The 21,361-nt window shown below is 51.4% G+C and overlaps 3 non-coding genes across 3 annotated transcripts; all 3 read left to right on the top strand.

Annotated features, from left to right (window-relative positions):
* Positions 1 to 356: 356 nt before the first annotated feature.
* On the top strand, positions 357 to 545 carry LOC144674499 (U2 spliceosomal RNA). Its single transcript, XR_013574570.1, has one exon. It is a non-coding gene; the product is annotated as a U2 spliceosomal RNA (small nuclear RNA).
* Positions 546 to 8,019: 7,474 nt separating this feature from the next.
* LOC144674497 (U2 spliceosomal RNA) lies at positions 8,020 to 8,203 on the top strand. Its single transcript, XR_013574568.1, has one exon. It is a non-coding gene; the product is annotated as a U2 spliceosomal RNA (small nuclear RNA).
* Positions 8,204 to 15,721: 7,518 nt separating this feature from the next.
* Positions 15,722 to 15,906, top strand: LOC144674498 (U2 spliceosomal RNA). Its single transcript, XR_013574569.1, has one exon. It is a non-coding gene; the product is annotated as a U2 spliceosomal RNA (small nuclear RNA).
* The last annotated feature ends 5,455 nt before the right edge of the window (positions 15,907 to 21,361 follow it).

Here is a 21,361-nt window from a genome sequence, read left to right as displayed (position 1 = left end):
CTTGTTGGTCTTCCAGCACAAAGAGTTGTCCCCGACCGATTGTTGCGGACTGGCACAATCCAAAGTCCAGGACTACGTGCTGAGAGACGCACTAAAGCTTGGGGCAGCTGCCGCAAAGGCGCAATGGGGAAGGGTCGCTGTCTAAGACCTTTCTACCACAGCGCACCGAGAGACTGGGAACTGTTTAGAGCCCCTCGGGCTGTACAGATCAAAATGAAAGGCTGTAAATGACTGTAATATTGTTTGTACTGATGCACCTGGTGATACATTTTGTAAAAGTTTAACCTGGATTGTACCCTTGTAATGTTGTTTTTGAAATGGTTTTGAATGTGATTGAAGATTTTTATGAATAAAGTATATTTTTACAATAAAAAAAAAAAAAAAAAAAAAAATCTGTTCTTATCAGTTTAATATCTGATACGTCCCTTATCTGGGGACCATATATTAAATTGATTTTTGGAGCAGGGAGATGGAATAGGGGCTTGCTCCGTCCACTCCACGCATCGACCCGGTATTGCAGTATCTCTGGGAACGGTGCACCCTCCCCTTTCCAGGGGATTTTCAATGCTAAAAATAGTTTTCTTACAAACATCTGCTTTCTTTACTTCTCAACATGTACATGTTCCAAAATCCAACTTTCTTTGGAAAAACTCAGCAAGTCTGGCAGCATCGGCGGAGAAGAAATCAGTCAACGTTTCGAGCCCTCATGGCCCTTCAGCAGAACTGAAGCATAGTTTCAACAAGGGAGAAATATAAATTGGTTTAAGGTGGGTGGGGGGGAAGAGACACATTGAGGGTGTGGTGTGAGCAGATAATCAAAAGATGTCAGAGACAAAAGGGTCAAAGAGGTGTTGAAGGTGGTGGTCTTTGTCTGAGAAAAGTGCTAATTAAGAATGCAAGACAGGATATTCAAAGTACAGCTCTAGTGGGGGTGGGGTGGAAAGACTAAAGGTCTTTAGTCATTCTTAATTAGCACTTTTCTCAGACAAAGACCACCACCTTCAACACCTCTTTGACCCTTTTGTCTCTGACATCTTTTGATTATCTGCTCACACTACACCCTCAATGTGTCTCTTCCCCCCCCACCCACCTTAAACCAATTTATATTTCTCCCTTGTTGAAACTATGCTTCAGTTCTGCTGAAGGGCCATGAGGGCTCGAAACGTTGACTGGTTTCTTCTCCGCCGATGCTGCCAGACTTGCTGAGTTTTTCCAGGTAATTCTGTTTTTATTTTGTTTTGGATTTCCAGCATCCGCAGTAGCTTTTAGCTTTTTGTTTTTATCCAACTTTCTTTCTTTCTCTCTCTCTCTCTCTCTCTCTCTCTCTCACTCACTCACCCGCAGCAGCTACACACAAAAAACACGCACGCTCACCCAACACTCACAGACAGCACTCTCATCTCACAAACACTCTACCTCACTTATACAAAAACAGCTTTCACTTGCAAATACACCTCTCAAACACTCTCTCAGCTGCACCTTTCGCCTCACAACATTTTAAACCAGCTCTCTGCTGCCGCTGCCGCTGCTGCTGCTGACACAGCAACAATCAAAACTCACACCTCAAAGCTCACACACTTTACACAGCTACTCCGAAACCTCTACATCCACATTCACACAATCCTTACATTGCACAAGGAGCCCATTCCGCCCGTCGTGCCTGCACCAGCTCTCCCGGTGAACATTTCACCTCGTGCCTTTCTCCTGCCTTCTCCACGTAACCCGGCACATGCTTTCTTTTCAAATAATCATCTCATTCCCTCTTCAATTGAACCTGCCTCCGCCGCGCTATCAGGTGGTGCATTCCAGACCCTGACCGCTCGCTGCTCCTATCGCTTTTGCTTCTTTTGCCAGTTACTTTAAACCTGTGCCCTCTCCTTCTCGATCCTTGCCCCGGTGCAAACAGTTTCTCCCTATCTACTCTCTCCAGACCCCTCATGATTTTCAATACCTCTATCAAGTCTCCTCTCAGACTTCTTTTCCCCAAGGAATACAGTCCCAACTTCTCCAATCTTACTTCATAACTCAACTTCCTCGCCCCTGGAACCAAACTCGTAAACCTCTTCTGCACTCTCTCCAATGCCTCCACTACCTTCCTAAAATGCAAGTCAAAATGCAATCCCTCAGAGTCGGCATGGCTTTACGAAGAGTAAATCGTGTTTGACTAATTTGCTAGAGTTCTTTGAAGATGTGACAAGCAAAGTGGATAACGGGGATCCTGTACATGTAGTATGTCTGGACTTCCAGAAGGCATTTGATAAGGTGCCGCACAAAAGATTAATACACAAGATAAGATCACACGCAGCTAAGGGTAATATATTAGCTTGGATAGAGGATTGGCTAACCAACAGAAAGCAGAGAGTCAAGATAAATGGGTCTTTTGTGGATGCCAAGCTGTAACTAGTGGGGTGCCACAGGGTTCGGTCCTCGGGCCCCAACTATTTACTTGGATTCAGGAGTAGAAGGTACTATAGCTAAATTTGCAGATGACACCAAAATAGGTGGGAAAGTAAGTTGCAATGAAGAAATAAGAAATTTACAAATGGATATGGACAGGTTAGGTGAACGGGCCAAAATTTGGCAGATGGAGTTTAACTAAGTTAAATAAGTTTAATAAGTGTGCGGTTATCCATTTTGGTCAGAAGAATAAAAAGGCGACTTATTATTCAAATGGAGAGAAACTTCAGAAATGCTTCAGCACAGAGGGATCTGGGTGTCCTCGCGCACGAATCGCTGAAAGCTAGTATGCAGGTACAGCAGGTAACAAGGAAGGCAAATGGAATCGCTTCTCGGCCTTTTGGCTAAGATCAAGTGTTGCAGGGGCGACACCATGGTCCTACCAAGGCAAGGTCGGGATGGAAGGGCTATAACCAATCGCAATCGAAATCCATACCGTGGGTTACCTATCACCGTCCGAGTCACGGTGAACCACAGCGAAGGAGGATCACCTATGGATCGGGGCTTCTTCACCAGGAGGATCCTGTTGAAGGCGTGCGGCTTCCAAGCTACGGAGATCTTCACCCTGCACGACTCCCGCAAAGGTGGTTATTTCGACGTCACGTTCAAGCAAGTGGCAGACTGCGTCCGACTCCTGAGGGTGTTCGAGGAGAAGAGAGACCTGCCGGAGATGAAGATCCTGACGGCGGAGCCGCACTTTTCTCTGCCGTTGCAACGGGAACGTGAGGTGATGGTGCATGTGTACAACCCCTTCGTCCCTGTCGCCGACGTGGTCACCTTCCTCACCAGGTACTTCGATAAGGTGGGGAGCGGCACCGAGATTCGAGACGACTTGGGGATCTGGACAGGCAAACGCCTGTTTAAGGTCACGCTAAAGACCGATGGTAAGGGAGTCATTTTCCACCCTCCTTCCAGTTTCGCAATCGGGGGAAACCGTGGCTACCTGGTCTACGCTGGGCAACCCAAGCATTGTCGCTCATGCGGCAAGGCTGGCCATGTGGCGGCCAACTGCAGCGCCTCCCTCTGCAAGATCTGCAAACAGGAAGGGCACCAGACAAAAGACTGCAAACAGGCCAAGTGCTGCAACCTGTGTGGCGAGGCAAGTCACCTCTACAGGACCTGCCCCAAACGCTGCCGTACTTACGCACAGGCAGCCAAAGCCGACCAGGGGGAAGCAGAAGAAAGGTTCCGTGTCACTCCAACCACCAAGGCCCCCAGGGAGCTCAACGGGACAAAGGAGGACACAGAGAGAGACAAGGTGGAGAAAGAGATTGAGGCAACAGAGAGCCAATCAACAGCACTACCCCCTGAACCTTCCAGCCCTCAGGACAGCGAATCAATGGAGGAGGAGGCAGCAGTGGAAAAGCAGCAGGGGGAGTGGCGGACGGTGAAGAACAAGAAAAGTAAGAGGGAGCGAAGAAGAAGCAAAGGCGTTTCCCAGAGAAGCGGCAAGAGGCGTCTCCCATCTGACACGGATGACAAGGGCAGCAGCTCTTCGGATGAGGAAGTGCCAGAGCGGCACCGACAGAAGAGGCGGCAAAGCTCCAGGGCGTTGGAGGACGAGACACCCGAGCTCCAGAAAATTGGAGACAACAAGGAGACCAGCGCACCCCAACTTGGCCTGCAACCTGAGGAGGCCAGTGCACCACAGCCCCTGGAATCTGGGAGCAGTGAGGCAATCATCGCACCCCAGCTCCAGGAAGCCGGGAACAGCAACCCCCCAGAGGGGGTGAGTTTTGGAGAAGCTTCTCCAGCAAAGGTCATCTCAAAATCCGCTCACTACGTGAACCTCCAGATGCCACTGGAGCAGAACACGGCCAAGGAGATCTACCTCAGCCCATCCAAAGTGAAGGAATTTGAGCTCACTACGGGTATGAAGGAGCAGACTAAAGGTCTGGGACTCTCAGAGACAGTGGGATTGGTAGGAGAATAAATGCTTTAATATGGGTTTAAAGATTGTATCCATAAATGTGCGTAGCATTAAATCTACTACGCGATGTGTTGCGACCTTGGACTACCTAGCCAAGGTCAAAGCTGACCTGTTGTTTCTGCAGGAGTGTGCGATACCGCACCTCAGCTCCTACAGGCAATGGTCACGATGGTGGTCCCACGGGCCATCGATCTGGTCGGGCGGAAACGACTCTCGTTCCTCCGGCCTGGGTATTCTGCTGCGGGGAGGCAACTTCACCGTCTCCGAGGTCAAGGAGGTGGTGGGCGGGCGACTCCTGGTAGCAGACGTAATGTACAAGAACGCTCCACTCCGGTTAATAAACGTGTACGGCCCGGCACAAGGGGCTGAGCGGCTGGAGGTTTTTCAGCAGCTCCCACTGCTGCTGGCGACCTCCAGGCCGGTCATTCTGGGCGGGGACTTCAACTGCATCATCGATGCGGCTGGACGATCCAGCAGGGCCGGAAGCAGATTGGACGCTACGTCCAGATCCCTGATGGAAACAGTTAAGGATGCCAAGCTGCACGACGTCTTCAGCAACCCTGCAGACGGAGCGCAGCGTAGATACACCTGGTCGCGGCCAGACGGGTCCATTCGTTCCAGGATAGACTTCCTGTTTGTGTCCCGTGCATTCACAGTCAGATCCACCGAGGTCAAGCCGGTGTTCTTCTCTGACCACTGCCTCCTACTGGCGGACTGCCACTTGGAGGAAGACCTGAGGGTGGGCAGGGGGGCATGGAAGCTAAATGTGCAACTGCTGACCCCAGAGAACATTGAGGAGCTCAAGAGGGATTACAAAGGTTGGAGAACCGTGAAACCCCTCTTTGAGTCCCTGACACACTGGTGGGAAGTGATCAAGGGAAGCATCAAGAGGTTTTTCATCCTCAAAGGCACCCAGAAAGCTAGAAAGGAACAGAGGGAAATGTCCCGACTCCAGGAAAAGATGCAGAATCTGCTCCGGCTGCAGTCGATGGGGGTCGATGTCAAGGAGGAGCTCCAAGAGGTGAAGGGCCAGCAAGCCTCGCACTTTGCCTCGGAGGCCTCCAAGATCATCTTCCGTTCCAGAGTCCGCTCCGTGGAGCAGGATGAGACGTGCTCACGTTTCTTCTTCCAAAAGGTACACAGAGAGCGCTCTGTGATCAGCAGCCTGAAGGAAGAAGACGGCTCAGTAAAGTCATCACGGTCCGACATTCTGAGGATCAGCAAATCCTTTTATGCCGGACTGTATGACGTGAAGCCCACGGACAGCACGGCCTCCCAGTCCTTCCTGTCCTCTATCACGGAGGTCCTAGACCACAGTACGCGGGAGAGCCTAGACAAACCGCTAACTCCTGACGAACTGACTAAGGCCCTCGAGTCCTTCGAGAAGAGTAAAACCCCCGGAAGCGACGGCCTGCCGGCGGAGTTGTATTCGGCTCTGTGGGACTTGATCGGCCCAGACCTGCTAGAAGTGTACGAGAGTATGCTCCTGGCCGGCAGCATGTCAGAATCCATGAGGAAAGGCATCATCACCCTCATCTACAAGCACAAGGGGGAAAGGGAGGAAATTAGAAATTGGCGACCCATTTCACTGTTGAATATGGACTATAAGATTCTGTCCAAGGTCATCGCCAACCGGGTCAAATCCGCTCTGGAATTGGTGATTCACCCTGACCAGACCTGCTCTGTGCCAGGCAGGAAGATCTCTGACAGCCTGGCGCTGCTCAGGGATACGATTGCCTATGTACAGGACAGGGGTGTGGATACCTGCCTCATCAGCTTGGATCAGGAGAAGGCCTTTGACAGAATATCGCACACCTACATGGGGGATGTGCTCTCCAAAATGGGCTTTGGGGAGGGAATTCGAAATTGGATCCAACTGCTCTACACTAACATCAGTAGCGCAGTCTCAATCAATGGGTGGGAAACAGATAGCTTTCCGATTAAATCTGGAGTCAGGCAGGGCTGCCCTCTCTCGCCTGTCCTTTTTGTGTGCTGCATAGAACCCTTTGCCGAGTCCATCAGGAAGGATCCGGGCATAAGAGGAGTGACGATCCCAGGCAGTGGAGGCACTCAGGTAAAAGCCTCCCTGTACATGGACGACGTCGCCGTCTTCTGCTCGGATCCGCTGTCGGTGCGCAGACTGATGCACGTCTGCGACCAGTTCGAACTGGCCTCGGGAGCCAAGGTAAATCGTGGGAAGAGCGAGGCCACGTTCTTTGGGAACTGGGCTGACCGATCCTTTGTCCCCTTCACTGTCAGGGCTGACGGCCTGAAGGTGCTGGGGATATGGTTCGGAGGGACCGGGGCATGCGTTAGAAACTGGAAGGAGCGAGTGGCTATGGTGAAAAGGAAACTGGGCATGTGGGAGCGACGCTCCCTCTCCATTGCGGGTAAGAACCTGGTCATCAGGTGTGAGGTACTCTCGCTGTTGCTGTACGTGGCGCAGGTCTGGCCCATTCCACACTCCTGCGCGATGGCGATCACTCGAGCCATCTTCCGCTTTATCTGGAGGTCGAAAATGGATCGTGTCTGCAGGGACGCGATGTACAAGCCTCTAGATAAAGGGGGAAAAAACGTGCCCAACATCGCCCTCATACTGATGGCCACCTTTGTGTGTGGCTGCATCAAGCGGTGCGTAGACCCTCAGTACGCAAACACCAAGTGTCACTACGTGCTGAGGTTCTACCTGTCCCCGGTGTTGCGAAGGATGGGTCTGGCCACGCTGCCGCGGAACGCTCCAAGTAGTTGGACCGTGCCGTACCACCTGTCCCTGGTGGAAAAATTTATGCAGAAAAACACCTTTGACCACAAGTCCATCAGGCAGTGGTCAGCACGTAACGTCCTAGAGGCCCTGAGGGATAAGGAGAGGGTGGACCCTGTGGGATGGTTCCCCGAGCAGACTGTCAAAGTCATTTGGCAGAATGCCTCATCGCCAGAACTTTCCAACAAGCACCAAGACGTAGCTTGGCTGGTGGTGAGAAAGGCCCTCCCCGTCAGATCCTTCCTACACGCCAGGAGTCTCACCCCCTCTGCACGATGCCCTCGAGGTGGCTGTGGTGGGGAAGAGACCGTTGTTCACCTCCTTGTGGATTGTGCCTTTGCAAAGAAAGTCTGGAGAGAGATGCAGTGGTTGCTGTCGAGGTTCATCCCGAGCAGTTCTGTGACACAGGACTCTGTGCTCTACGGGCTGTTCCCAGGGACACACACCGAGACAAACATCAACTGCAGCTGGAGGATCATCAACTCGGTGAAAGAGGCGCTTTGGTCTGCCCGAAACTTGTTCGTCTTCCAGCACAAAGAGTTGTCCCCGACCGATTGTTGCGGACTGGCACAATCCAAAGTCCAGGACTACGTGCTGAGGGACGCACTAAAGCTTGGGGCAGCTGCCGCAAAGGCGCAATGGGGAAGGGTCGCTGTCTAAGACCTTTCTACCACAGCGCACCGAGAGACTGGGAACTGTTTAGAGCCCCTCGGGCTGTACAGATCAAAATGAAAGGCTGTAAATGACTGTAATATTGTTTGTACTGATGCACCTGGTGATACATTTTGTAAAAGTTTAACCTGGATTGTACCCTTGTAATGTTGTTTTTGAAATGGTTTTGAATGTGATTGAAGATTTTTATGAATAAAGTATATTTTTACAAAAAAAAAAAAAAAAAAAAATCTGTTCTTATCAGTTTAATATCTGATACGTCCCTTATCTGGGGACCATATATTAAATTGATTTTTGGAGCAGGGAGATGGAATAGGGGCTTGCTCCGTCCACTCCACGCATCGACCCGGTATTGCAGTATCTCTGGGAACGGTGCACCCTCCCCTTTCCAGGGGATTTTCAATGCTAAAAATAGTTTTCTTACAAACATCTGCTTTCTTTACTTCTCAACATGTACATGTTCCAAAATCCAACTTTCTTTGGAAAAACTCAGCAAGTCTGGCAGCATCGGCGGAGAAGAAATCAGTCAACGTTTCGAGCCCTCATGGCCCTTCAGCAGAACTGAAGCATAGTTTCAACAAGGGAGAAATATAAATTGGTTTAAGGTGGGTGGGGGGGAAGAGACACATTGAGGGTGTGGTGTGAGCAGATAATCAAAAGATGTCAGAGACAAAAGGGTCAAAGAGGTGTTGAAGGTGGTGGTCTTTGTCTGAGAAAAGTGCTAATTAAGAATGCAAGACAGGATATTCAAAGTACAGCTCTAGTGGGGGTGGGGTGGAAAGACTAAAGGTCTTTAGTCTTTCCACCCCACCCCCACTAGAGCTGTACTTTGAATATCCTGTCTTGCATTCTTAATTAGCACTTTTCTCAGACAAAGACCACCACCTTCAACACCTCTTTGACCCTTTTGTCTCTGACATCTTTTGATTATCTGCTCACACCACACCCTCAATGTGTCTCTTCCCCCCCCACCCACCTTAAACCAATTTATATTTCTCCCTTGTTGAAACTATGCTTCAGTTCTGCTGAAGGGCCATGAGGGCTCGAAACGTTGACTGGTTTCTTCTCCGCCGATGCTGCCAGACTTGCTGAGTTTTTCCAGGTAATTCTGTTTTTATTTTGTTTTGGATTTCCAGCATCCGCAGTAGCTTTTAGCTTTTTGTTTTTATCCAACTTTCTTTCTTTCTCTCTCTCTCTCTCTCTCTCTCTCACTCACTCACCCGCAGCAGCTACACACAAAAAACACGCACGCTCACCCAACACTCACAGACAGCACTCTCATCTCACAAACACTCTACCTCACTTATACAAAAACAGCTTTCACTTGCAAATACACCTCTCAAACACTCTCTCAGCTGCACCTTTCGCCTCACAACATTTTAAACCAGCTCTCTGCTGCCGCTGCCGCTGCTGCTGCTGACACAGCAACAATCAAAACTCACACCTCAAAGCTCACACACTTTACACAGCTACTCCGAAACCTCTACATCCACATTCACACAATCCTTACATTGCACAAGGAGCCCATTCCGCCCGTCGTGCCTGCACCAGCTCTCCCGGTGAACATTTCACCTCGTGCCTTTCTCCTGCCTTCTCCACGTAACCCGGCACATGCTTTCTTTTCAAATAATCATCTCATTCCCTCTTCAATTGAACCTGCCTCCGCCGCGCTATCAGGTGGTGCATTCCAGACCCTGACCGCTCGCTGCTCCTATCGCTTTTGCTTCTTTTGCCAGTTACTTTAAACCTGTGCCCTCTCCTTCTCGATCCTTGCCCCGGTGCAAACAGTTTCTCCCTATCTACTCTCTCCAGACCCCTCATGATTTTCAATACCTCTATCAAGTCTCCTCTCAGACTTCTTTTCCCCAAGGAATACAGTCCCAACTTCTCCAATCTTACTTCATAACTCAACTTCCTCGCCCCTGGAACCAAACTCGTAAACCTCTTCTGCACTCTCTCCAATGCCTCCACTACCTTCCTAAAATGCAAGTCAAAATGCAATCCCTCAGAGTCGGCATGGCTTTACGAAGAGTAAATCGTGTTTGACTAATTTGCTAGAGTTCTTTGAAGATGTGACAAGCAAAGTGGATAACGGGGATCCTGTAGATGTAGTATGTCTGGACTTCCAGAAGGCATTTGATAAGGTGCCGCACAAAAGATTAATACACAAGATAAGATCACACGCAGCTAAGGGTAATATATTAGCTTGGATAGAGGATTGGCTAACCAACAGAAAGCAGAGAGTCAAGATAAATGGGTCTTTTGTGGATGCCAAGCTGTAACTAGTGGGGTGCCACAGGGTTCGGTCCTCGGGCCCCAACTATTTACTTGGATTCAGGAGTAGAAGGTACTATAGCTAAATTTGCAGATGACACCAAAATAGGTGGGAAAGTAAGTTGCAATGAAGAAATAAGAAATTTACAAATGGATATGGACAGGTTAGGTGAACGGGCCAAAATTTGGCAGATGGAGTTTAACTAAGTTAAATAAGTTTAATAAGTGTGCGGTTATCCATTTTGGTCAGAAGAATAAAAAGGCGACTTATTATTCAAATGGAGAGAAACTTCAGAAATGCTTCAGCACAGAGGGATCTGGGTGTCCTCGCGCACGAATCGCTGAAAGCTAGTATGCAGGTACAGCAGGTAACAAGGAAGGCAAATGGAATCGCTTCTCGGCCTTTTGGCTAAGATCAAGTGTTGCAGGGGCGACACCATGGTCCTACCAAGGCAAGGTCGGGATGGAAGGGCTATAACCAATCGCAATCGAAATCCATACCGTGGGTTACCTATCACCGTCCGAGTCACGGTGAACCACAGCGAAGGAGGATCACCTATGGATCGGGGCTTCTTCACCAGGAGGATCCTGTTGAAGGCGTGCGGCTTCCAAGCTACGGAGATCTTCACCCTGCACGACTCCCGCAAAGGTGGTTATTTCGACGTCACGTTCAAGCAAGTGGCAGACTGCGTCCGACTCCTGAGGGTGTTCGAGGAGAAGAGAGACCTGCCGGAGATGAAGATCCTGACGGCGGAGCCGCACTTTTCTCTGCCGTTGCAACGGGAACGTGAGGTGATGGTGCATGTGTACAACCCCTTCGTCCCTGTCGCCGACGTGGTCACCTTCCTCACCAGGTACTTCGATAAGGTGGGGAGCGGCACCGAGATTCGAGACGACTTGGGGATCTGGACAGGCAAACGCCTGTTTAAGGTCACGCTAAAGACCGATGGTAAGGGAGTCATTTTCCACCCTCCTTCCAGTTTCGCAATCGGGGGAAACCGTGGCTACCTGGTCTACGCTGGGCAACCCAAGCATTGTCGCTCATGCGGCAAGGCTGGCCATGTGGCGGCCAACTGCAGCGCCTCCCTCTGCAAGATCTGCAAACAGGAAGGGCACCAGACAAAAGACTGCAAACAGGCCAAGTGCTGCAACCTGTGTGGCGAGGCAAGTCACCTCTACAGGACCTGCCCCAAACGCTGCCGTACTTACGCACAGGCAGCCAAAGCCGACCAGGGGGAAGCAGAAGAAATGTTCCGTGTCACTCCAACCACCAAGGCCCCCAGGGAGCTCAACGGGACAAAGGAGGACACAGAGAGAGACAAGGTGGAGAAAGAGATTGAGGCAACAGAGAGCCAATCAACAGCACTACCCCCTGAACCTTCCAGCCCTCAGGACAGCGAATCAATGGAGGAGGAGGCAGCAGTGGAAAAGCAGCAGGGGGAGTGGCGGACGGTGAAGAACAAGAAAAGTAAGAGGGAGCGAAGAAGAAGCAAAGGCGTTTCCCAGAGAAGCGGCAAGAGGCGTCTCCCATCTGACACGGATGACAAGGGCAGCAGCTCTTCGGATGAGGAAGTGCCAGAGCGGCACCGACAGAAGAGGCGGCAAAGCTCCAGGGCGTTGGAGGACGAGACACCCGAGCTCCAGAAAATTGGAGACAACAAGGAGACCAGCGCACCCCAACTTGGCCTGCAACCTGAGGAGGCCAGTGCACCACAGCCCCTGGAATCTGGGAGCAGTGAGGCAATCATCGCACCCCAGCTCCAGGAAGCCGGGAACAGCAACCCCCCAGAGGGGGTGAGTTTTGGAGAAGCTTCTCCAGCAAAGGTCATCTCAAAATCCGCTCACTACGTGAACCTCCAGATGCCACTGGAGCAGAACACGGCCAAGGAGATCTACCTCAGCCCATCCAAAGTGAAGGAATTTGAGCTCACTACGGGTATGAAGGAGCAGACTAAAGGTCTGGGACTCTCAGAGACAGTGGGATTGGTAGGAGAATAAATGCTTTAATATGGGTTTAAAGATTGTATCCATAAATGTGCGTAGCATTAAATCTACTACGCGATGTGTTGCGACCTTGGACTACCTAGCCAAGGTCAAAGCTGACCTGTTGTTTCTGCAGGAGTGTGCGATACCGCACCTCAGCTCCTACAGGCAATGGTCACGATGGTGGTCCCACGGGCCATCGATCTGGTCGGGCGGAAACGACTCTCGTTCCTCCGGCCTGGGTATTCTGCTGCGGGGAGGCAACTTCACCGTCTCCGAGGTCAAGGAGGTGGTGGGCGGGCGACTCCTGGTAGCAGACGTAATGTACAAGAACGCTCCACTCCGGTTAATAAACGTGTACGGCCCGGCACAAGGGGCTGAGCGGCTGGAGGTTTTTCAGCAGCTCCCACTGCTGCTGGCGACCTCCAGGCCGGTCATTCTGGGCGGGGACTTCAACTGCATCATCGATGCGGCTGGACGATCCAGCAGGGCCGGAAGCAGATTGGACGCTACGTCCAGATCCCTGATGGAAACAGTTAAGGATGCCAAGCTGCACGACGTCTTCAGCAACCCTGCAGACGGAGCGCAGCGTAGATACACCTGGTCGCGGCCAGACGGGTCCATTCGTTCCAGGATAGACTTCCTGTTTGTGTCCCGTGCATTCACAGTCAGATCCACCGAGGTCAAGCCGGTGTTCTTCTCTGACCACTGCCTCCTACTGGCGGACTGCCACTTGGAGGAAGACCTGAGGGTGGGCAGGGGGGCATGGAAGCTAAATGTGCAACTGCTGACCCCAGAGAACATTGAGGAGCTCAAGAGGGATTACAAAGGTTGGAGAACCGTGAAACCCCTCTTTGAGTCCCTGACACACTGGTGGGAAGTGATCAAGGGAAGCATCAAGAGGTTTTTCATCCTCAAAGGCACCCAGAAAGCTAGAAAGGAACAGAGGGAAATGTCCCGACTCCAGGAAAAGATGCAGAATCTGCTCCGGCTGCAGTCGATGGGGGTCGATGTCAAGGAGGAGCTCCAAGAGGTGAAGGGCCAGCAAGCCTCGCACTTTGCCTCGGAGGCCTCCAAGATCATCTTCCGTTCCAGAGTCCGCTCCGTGGAGCAGGATGAGACGTGCTCACGTTTCTTCTTCCAAAAGGTACACAGAGAGCGCTCTGTGATCAGCAGCCTGAAGGAAGAAGACGGCTCAGTAAAGTCATCACGGTCCGACATTCTGAGGATCAGCAAATCCTTTTATGCCGGACTGTATGACGTGAAGCCCACGGACAGCACGGCCTCCCAGTCCTTCCTGTCCTCTATCACGGAGGTCCTAGACCACAGTACGCGGGAGAGCCTAGACAAACCGCTAACTCCTGACGAACTGACTAAGGCCCTCGAGTCCTTCGAGAAGAGTAAAACCCCCGGAAGCGACGGCCTGCCGGCGGAGTTGTATTCGGCTCTGTGGGACTTGATCGGCCCAGACCTGCTAGAAGTGTACGAGAGTATGCTCCTGGCCGGCAGCATGTCAGAATCCATGAGGAAAGGCATCATCACCCTCATCTACAAGCACAAGGGGGAAAGGGAGGAAATTAGAAATTGGCGACCCATTTCACTGTTGAATATGGACTATAAGATTCTGTCCAAGGTCATCGCCAACCGGGTCAAATCCGCTCTGGAATTGGTGATTCACCCTGACCAGACCTGCTCTGTGCCAGGCAGGAAGATCTCTGACAGCCTGGCGCTGCTCAGGGATACGATTGCCTATGTACAGGACAGGGGTGTGGATACCTGCCTCATCAGCTTGGATCAGGAGAAGGCCTTTGACAGAATATCGCACACCTACATGGGGGATGTGCTCTCCAAAATGGGCTTTGGGGAGGGAATTCGAAATTGGATCCAACTGCTCTACACTAACATCAGTAGCGCAGTCTCAATCAATGGGTGGGAAACAGATAGCTTTCCGATTAAATCTGGAGTCAGGCAGGGCTGCCCTCTCTCGCCTGTCCTTTTTGTGTGCTGCATAGAACCCTTTGCCGAGTCCATCAGGAAGGATCCGGGCATAAGAGGAGTGACGATCCCAGGCAGTGGAGGCACTCAGGTAAAAGCCTCCCTGTACATGGACGACGTCGCCGTCTTCTGCTCGGATCCGCTGTCGGTGCGCAGACTGATGCACGTCTGCGACCAGTTCGAACTGGCCTCGGGAGCCAAGGTAAATCGTGGGAAGAGCGAGGCCACGTTCTTTGGGAACTGGGCTGACCGATCCTTTGTCCCCTTCACTGTCAGGGCTGACGGCCTGAAGGTGCTGGGGATATGGTTCGGAGGGACCGGGGCATGCGTTAGAAACTGGAAGGAGCGAGTGGCTATGGTGAAAAGGAAACTGGGCATGTGGGAGCGACGCTCCCTCTCCATTGCGGGTAAGAACCTGGTCATCAGGTGTGAGGTACTCTCGCTGTTGCTGTACGTGGCGCAGGTCTGGCCCATTCCACACTCCTGCGCGATGGCGATCACTCGAGCCATCTTCCGCTTTATCTGGAGGTCGAAAATGGATCGTGTCTGCAGGGACGCGATGTACAAGCCTCTAGATAAAGGGGGAAAAAACGTGCCCAACATCGCCCTCATACTGATGGCCACCTTTGTGTGTGGCTGCATCAAGCGGTGCGTAGACCCTCAGTACGCAAACACCAAGTGTCACTACGTGCTGAGGTTCTACCTGTCCCCGGTGTTGCGAAGGATGGGTCTGGCCACGCTGCCGCGGAACGCTCCAAGTAGTTGGACCGTGCCGTACCACCTGTCCCTGGTGGAAAAATTTATGCAGAAAAACACCTTTGACCACAAGTCCATCAGGCAGTGGTCAGCACGTAACGTCCTAGAGGCCCTGAGGGATAAGGAGAGGGTGGACCCTGTGGGATGGTTCCCCGAGCAGACTGTCAAAGTCATTTGGCAGAATGCCTCATCGCCAGAACTTTCCAACAAGCACCAAGACGTAGCTTGGCTGGTGGTGAGAAAGGCCCTCCCCGTCAGATCCTTCCTACACGCCAGGAGTCTCACCCCCTCTGCACGATGCCCTCGAGGTGGCTGTGGTGGGGAAGAGACCGTTGTTCACCTCCTTGTGGATTGTGCCTTTGCAAAGAAAGTCTGGAGAGAGATGCAGTGGTTGCTGTCGAGGTTCATCCCGAGCAGTTCTGTGACACAGGACTCTGTGCTCTACGGGCTGTTCCCAGGGACACACACCGAGACAAACATCAACTGCAGCTGGAGGATCATCAACTCGGTGAAAGAGGCGCTTTGGTCTGCCCGAAACTTGTTCGTCTTCCAGCACAAAGAGTTGTCCCCGACCGATTGTTGCGGACTGGCACAATCCAAAGTCCAGGACTACGTGCTGAGGGACGCACTAAAGCTTGGGGCAGCTGCCGCAAAGGCGCAATGGGGAAGGGTCGCTGTCTAAGACCTTTCTACCACAGCGCACCGAGAGACTGGGAACTGTTTAGAGCCCCTCGGGCTGTACAGATCAAAATGAAAGGCTGTAAATGACTGTAATATTGTTTGTACTGATGCACCTGGTGATACATTTTGTAAAAGTTTAACCTGGATTGTACCCTTGTAATGTTGTTTTTGAAATGGTTTTGAATGTGATTGAAGATTTTTATGAATAAAGTATATTTTTACAAAAAAAAAAAAAAAAAAAAAATCTGTTCTTATCAGTTTAATATCTGATACGTCCCTTATCTGGGGACCATATATTAAATTGATTTTTGGAGCAGGGAGATGGAATAGGGGCTTGCTCCGTCCACTCCACGCATCGACCCGGTATTGCAGTATCTCTGGGAACGGTGCACCCTCCCCTTTCCAGGGGATTTTCAATGCTAAAAATAGTTTTCTTACAAACATCTGCTTTCTTTACTTCTCAACATGTACATGTTCCAAAATCCAACTTTCTTTGGAAAAACTCAGCAAGTCTGGCAGCATCGGCGGAGAAGAAATCAGTCAACGTTTCGAGCCCTCATGGCCCTTCAGCAGAACTGAAGCATAGTTTCAACAAGGGAGAAATATAAATTGGTTTAAGGTGGGTGGGGGGGAAGAGACACATTGAGGGTGTGGTGTGAGCAGATAATCAAAAGATGTCAGAGACAAAAGGGTCAAAGAGGTGTTGAAGGTGGTGGTCTTTGTCTGAGAAAAGTGCTAATTAAGAATGCAAGACAGGATATTCAAAGTACAGCTCTAGTGGGGGTGGGGTGGAAAGACTAAAGGTCTTTAGTCTTTCCACCCCACCCCCACTAGAGCTGTACTTTGAATATCCTGTCTTGCATTCTTAATTAGCACTTTTCTCAGACAAAGACCACCACCTTCAACACCTCTTTGACCCTTTTGTCTCTGACATCTTTTGATTATCTGCTCACACTACACCCTCAATGTGTCTCTTCCCCCCCCACCCACCTTAAACCAATTTATATTTCTCCCTTGTTGAAACTATGCTTCAGTTCTGCTGAAGGGCCATGAGGGCTCGAAACGTTGACTGGTTTCTTCTCCGCCGATGCTGCCAGACTTGCTGAGTTTTTCCAGGTAATTCTGTTTTTATTTTGTTTTGGATTTCCAGCATCCGCAGTAGCTTTTAGCTTTTTGTTTTTATCCAACTTTCTTTCTTTCTCTCTCTCTCTCTCTCTCTCTCTCTCTCACTCACTCACCCGCAGCAGCTACACACAAAAAACACGCACGCTCACCCAACACTCACAGACAGCACTCTCATCTCACAAACACTCTACCTCACTTATACAAAAACAGCTTTCACTTGCAAATACACCTCTCAAACACTCTCTCAGCTGCACCTTTCGCCTCACAACATTTTAAACCAGCTCTCTGCTGCCGCTGCCGCTGCTGCTGCTGACACAGCAACAATCAAAACTCACACCTCAAAGCTCACACACTTTACACAGCTACTCCGAAACCTCTACATCCACATTCACACAATCCTTACATTGCACAAGGAGCCCATTCCGCCCGTCGTGCCTGCACCAGCTCTCCCGGTGAACATTTCACCTCGTGCCTTTCTCCTGCCTTCTCCACGTAACCCGGCACATGCTTTCTTTTCAAATAATCATCTCATTCCCTCTTCAATTGAACCTGCCTCCGCCGCGCTATCAGGTGGTGCATTCCAGACCCTGACCGCTCGCTGCTCCTATCGCTTTTGCTTCTTTTGCCAGTTACTTTAAACCTGTGCCCTCTCCTTCTCGATCCTTGCCCCGGTGCAAACAGTTTCTCCCTATCTACTCTCTCCAGACCCCTCATGATTTTCAATACCTCTATCAAGTCTCCTCTCAGACTTCTTTTCCCCAAGGAATACAGTCCCAACTTCTCCAATCTTACTTCATAACTCAACTTCCTCGCCCCTGGAACCAAACTCGTAAACCTCTTCTGCACTCTCTCCAATGCCTCCACTACCTTCCTAAAATGCAAGTCAAAATGCAATCCCTCAGAGTCGGCATGGCTTTACGAAGAGTAAATCGTGTTTGACTAATTTGCTAGAGTTCTTTGAAGATGTGACAAGCAAAGTGGATAACGGGGATCCTGTAGATGTAGTATGTCTGGACTTCCAGAAGGCATTTGATAAGGTGCCGCACAAAAGATTAATACACAAGATAAGATCACACGCAGCTAAGGGTAATATATTAGCTTGGATAGAGGATTGGCTAACCAACAGAAAGCAGAGAGTCAAGATAAATGGGTCTTGTGTGGATGCCAAGCTGTAACTAGTGGGGTGCCACAGGGTTCGGTCCTCGGGCCCCAACTATTTACTTGGATTCAGGAGTAGAAGGTACTATAGCTAAATTTGCAGATGACACCAAAATAGGTGGGAAAGTAAGTTGCAATGAAGAAATAAGAAATTTACAAATGGATATGGACAGGTTAGGTGAACGGGCCAAAATTTGGCAGATGGAGTTTAACTAAGTTAAATAAGTTTAATAAGTGTGCGGTTATCCATTTTGGTCAGAAGAATAAAAAGGCGACTTATTATTCAAATGGAGAGAAACTTCAGAAATGCTTCAGCACAGAGGGATCTGGGTGTCCTCGCGCACGAATCGCTGAAAGCTAGTATGCAGGTACAGCAGGTAACAAGGAAGGCAAATGGAATCGCTTCTCGGCCTTTTGGCTAAGATCAAGTGTTGCAGGGGCGACACCATGGTCCTACCAAGGCAAGGTCGGGATGGAAGGGCTATAACCAATCGCAATCGAAATCCATACCGTGGGTTACCTATCACCGTCCGAGTCACGGTGAACCACAGCGACGAAGGAGGATCACCTATGGATCGGGGCTTCTTCACCAGGAGGATCCTGTTGAAGGCGTGCGGCTTCCAAGCTACGGAGATCTTCACCCTGCACGACTCCCGCAAAGGTGGTTATTTCGACGTGACGTTCAAGCAAGTGGCAGACTGCGTCCGGCTCCTGAGGGTGTTCGAGGAGAAGAGAGACCTGCCGGAGATGAAGATCCTGACGGCGGAGCCGCACTTTTCTCTGCCGTTGCAACGGGAACGTGAGGTGATGGTGCATGTGTACAACCCCTTCGTCCCTGTCGCCGACGTGGTCACCTTCCTCACCAGGTACTTCGATAAGGTGGGGAGCGGCACCGAGATTCGAGACGACTTGGGGATCTGGACAGGCAAACGCCTGTTTAAGGTCACGCTAAAGACCGATGGTAAGGGAGCCATTTTCCACCCTCCTTCCAGTTTCGCTATCGGGGGAAACCGTGGCTACCTGGTCTACGCTGGGCAACCCAAGCATTGTCGCTCATGCGGCAAGGCTGGTCATGTGGCGGCCAACTGCAGCGCCTCCCTCTGCAAGATCTGCAAACAGGAAGGGCACCAGACAAAAGACTGCAAACAGGCCAAGTGCTGCAACCTGTGTGGCGAGGCAAGTCACCTCTACAGGACCTGCCCCAAACGCTGCCGTACTTACGCACAGGCAGCCAAAGCCGACCACGGGGAAGCAGAAGAAATGTTTCGTGTCACTCCAACCACCAAGGCCCCCAGGGAGCTCAACGGGACAAAGGAGGACACAGAGAGAGACAAGGTGGAGAAAGAGATTGAGGCAACAGAGAGCCAATCAACAGCACTACCCCCTGAACCTTCCAGTCCTCAGGACAGCGAATCAATGGAGGAGGAGGCAGCAGTGGAAAAGCAGCAGGGGGAGTGGCGGACGGTGAAGAACAAGAAAAGTAAGAGGGAGCGAAGAAGAAGCAAAGGCGTTTCCCAGAGAAGCGGCAAGAGGCGTCTCCCATCCGACACGGATGACAAGGGCAGCAGCTCTTCGGATGATGAAGTGCCAGAGCGGCACCGACAGAAGAGGCGGCAAAGCTCCAGGGCGTTGGAGGACGAGACACCCGAGCTCCAGAAAATTGGAGACAACAAGGAGACCAGCGCACCCCAACTTTGCCTGCAACCTGAGGAGGCCAGTGCACCACAGCCCCTGGAATCTGGGAGCAGTGAGGCAATCATCGCACCCCAGCTCCAGGAAGCCGGGAACAGCAACACCCCAGAGGGGGTGAGTTTTGGAGAAGCTTCTCCAGCAAAGGTCATCTCAAAATCCGCTCGCTACGTGAACCTCCAGATGCCACTGGAGCAGAACACGGCCAAGGAGATCTACCTCAGCCCATCCAAAGTGAAGGAATTTGAGCTCACTACGGGTATGAAGGAGCAGACTAAAGGTCTGGGACTCTCAGAGACAGTGGGTTTGGTAGGAGAATAAATGCTTTAATATGGGTTTAAAGATTGTATCCATAAATGTGCGTAGCATTAAATCTACTACGCGATGTGTTGCGACCTTGGACTACCTAGCCAAGGTCAAAGCTGACCTGTTGTTTCTGCAGGAGTGTGCGATACCGCACCTCAGCTCCTACAGGCAATGGTCACGATGGTGGTCCCACGGGCCATCGATCTGGTCGGGCGGAAACGACTCTCGTTCCTCCGGCCTGGGTATTCTGCTGCGGGGAGGCAACTTCACCGTCTCCGAGGTCAAGGAGGTGGTGGGCGGGCGACTCCTGGTAGCAGACGTAATGTACAAGAACGCTCCACTCCGGTTAATTAACGTGTACGGCCCGGCACAAGGGGCTGAGCGGCTGGAGGTTTTTCAGCAGCTCCCACTGCTGCTGGCGACCTCCAGGCCGGTCATTCTGGGCGGGGACTTCAACTGCATCATCGATGCGGCTGGACGATCCGGCAGGGCCGGAAGCAGATTGGACGCTACGTCCAGATCCCTGATGGAAACAGTTAAGGATGCCAAGCTGCACGACGTCTTCAGCAACCCTGCAGACGGAGCGCAGCGTAGATACACCTGGTCGCGGCCAGACGGGTCCATTCGTTCCAGGATAGACTTCCTGTTTGTGTCCCGTGCATTCACAGTCAGATCCACCGAGGTCAAGCCGGTGTTCTTCTCTGACCACTGCCTCCTACTGGCGGACTGCCACTTGGAGGAAGACCTGAGGGTGGGCAGGGGGGCATGGAAGCTAAATGTGCAACTGCTGACCCCAGAGAACATTGAGGAGCTCAAGAGGGATTACAAAGGTTGGAGAACCGTGAAACCCCTCTTTGAGTCCCTGACACACTGGTGGGAAGTGATCAAGGGAAGCATCAAGAGGTTTTTCATCCTCAAAGGCACCCAGAAAGCTAGAAAGGAACAGAGGGAAATGTCCCGACTCCAGGAAAAGATGCAGAATCTGCTCCGGCTGCAGTCGATGGGGGTCGATGTCAAGGAGGAGCTCCAAGAGGTGAAGGGCCAGCAAGCCTCGCACTTTGCCTCGGAGGCCTCCAAGATCATCTTCCGTTCCAGAGTCCGCTCCGTGGAGCAGGATGAGACGTGCTCACGTTTCTTCTTCCAAAAGGTACACAGAGAGCGCTCTGTGATCAGCAGCCTGAAGGAAGAAGACGGCTCAGTAAAGTCATCACGGTCCGACATTCTGAGGATCAGCAAATCCTTTTATGCCGGACTGTATGACGTGAAGCCCACGGACAGCACGGCCTCCCAGTCCTTCCTGTCCTCTATCACGGAGGTCCTAGACCACAGTACGCGGGAGAGCCTAGACAAACCGCTAACTCCTGACGAACTGACTAAGGCCCTCGAGTCCTTCGAGAAGAGTAAAACCCCCGGAAGCGACGGCCTGCCGGCGGAGTTGTATTCGGCTCTGTGGGACTTGATCGGCCCAGACCTGCTAGAAGTGTACGAGAGTATGCTCCTGGCCGGCAGCATGTCAGAATCCATGAGGAAAGGCATCATCACCCTCATCTACAAGCAGAAGGGGGAAAGGGAGG

The sequence above is a fragment of the Cetorhinus maximus genome, unplaced genomic scaffold (assembly GCF_964194155.1).
Source record: "Cetorhinus maximus unplaced genomic scaffold, sCetMax3.hap1.1 HAP1_SCAFFOLD_680, whole genome shotgun sequence".
In the NCBI taxonomy this organism is placed as follows: Eukaryota; Metazoa; Chordata; class Chondrichthyes; order Lamniformes; family Cetorhinidae; genus Cetorhinus; species Cetorhinus maximus.
Note: the sequence above shows the minus strand (reverse complement) of the source record. Positions and strands in the feature narration are given on the sequence as shown.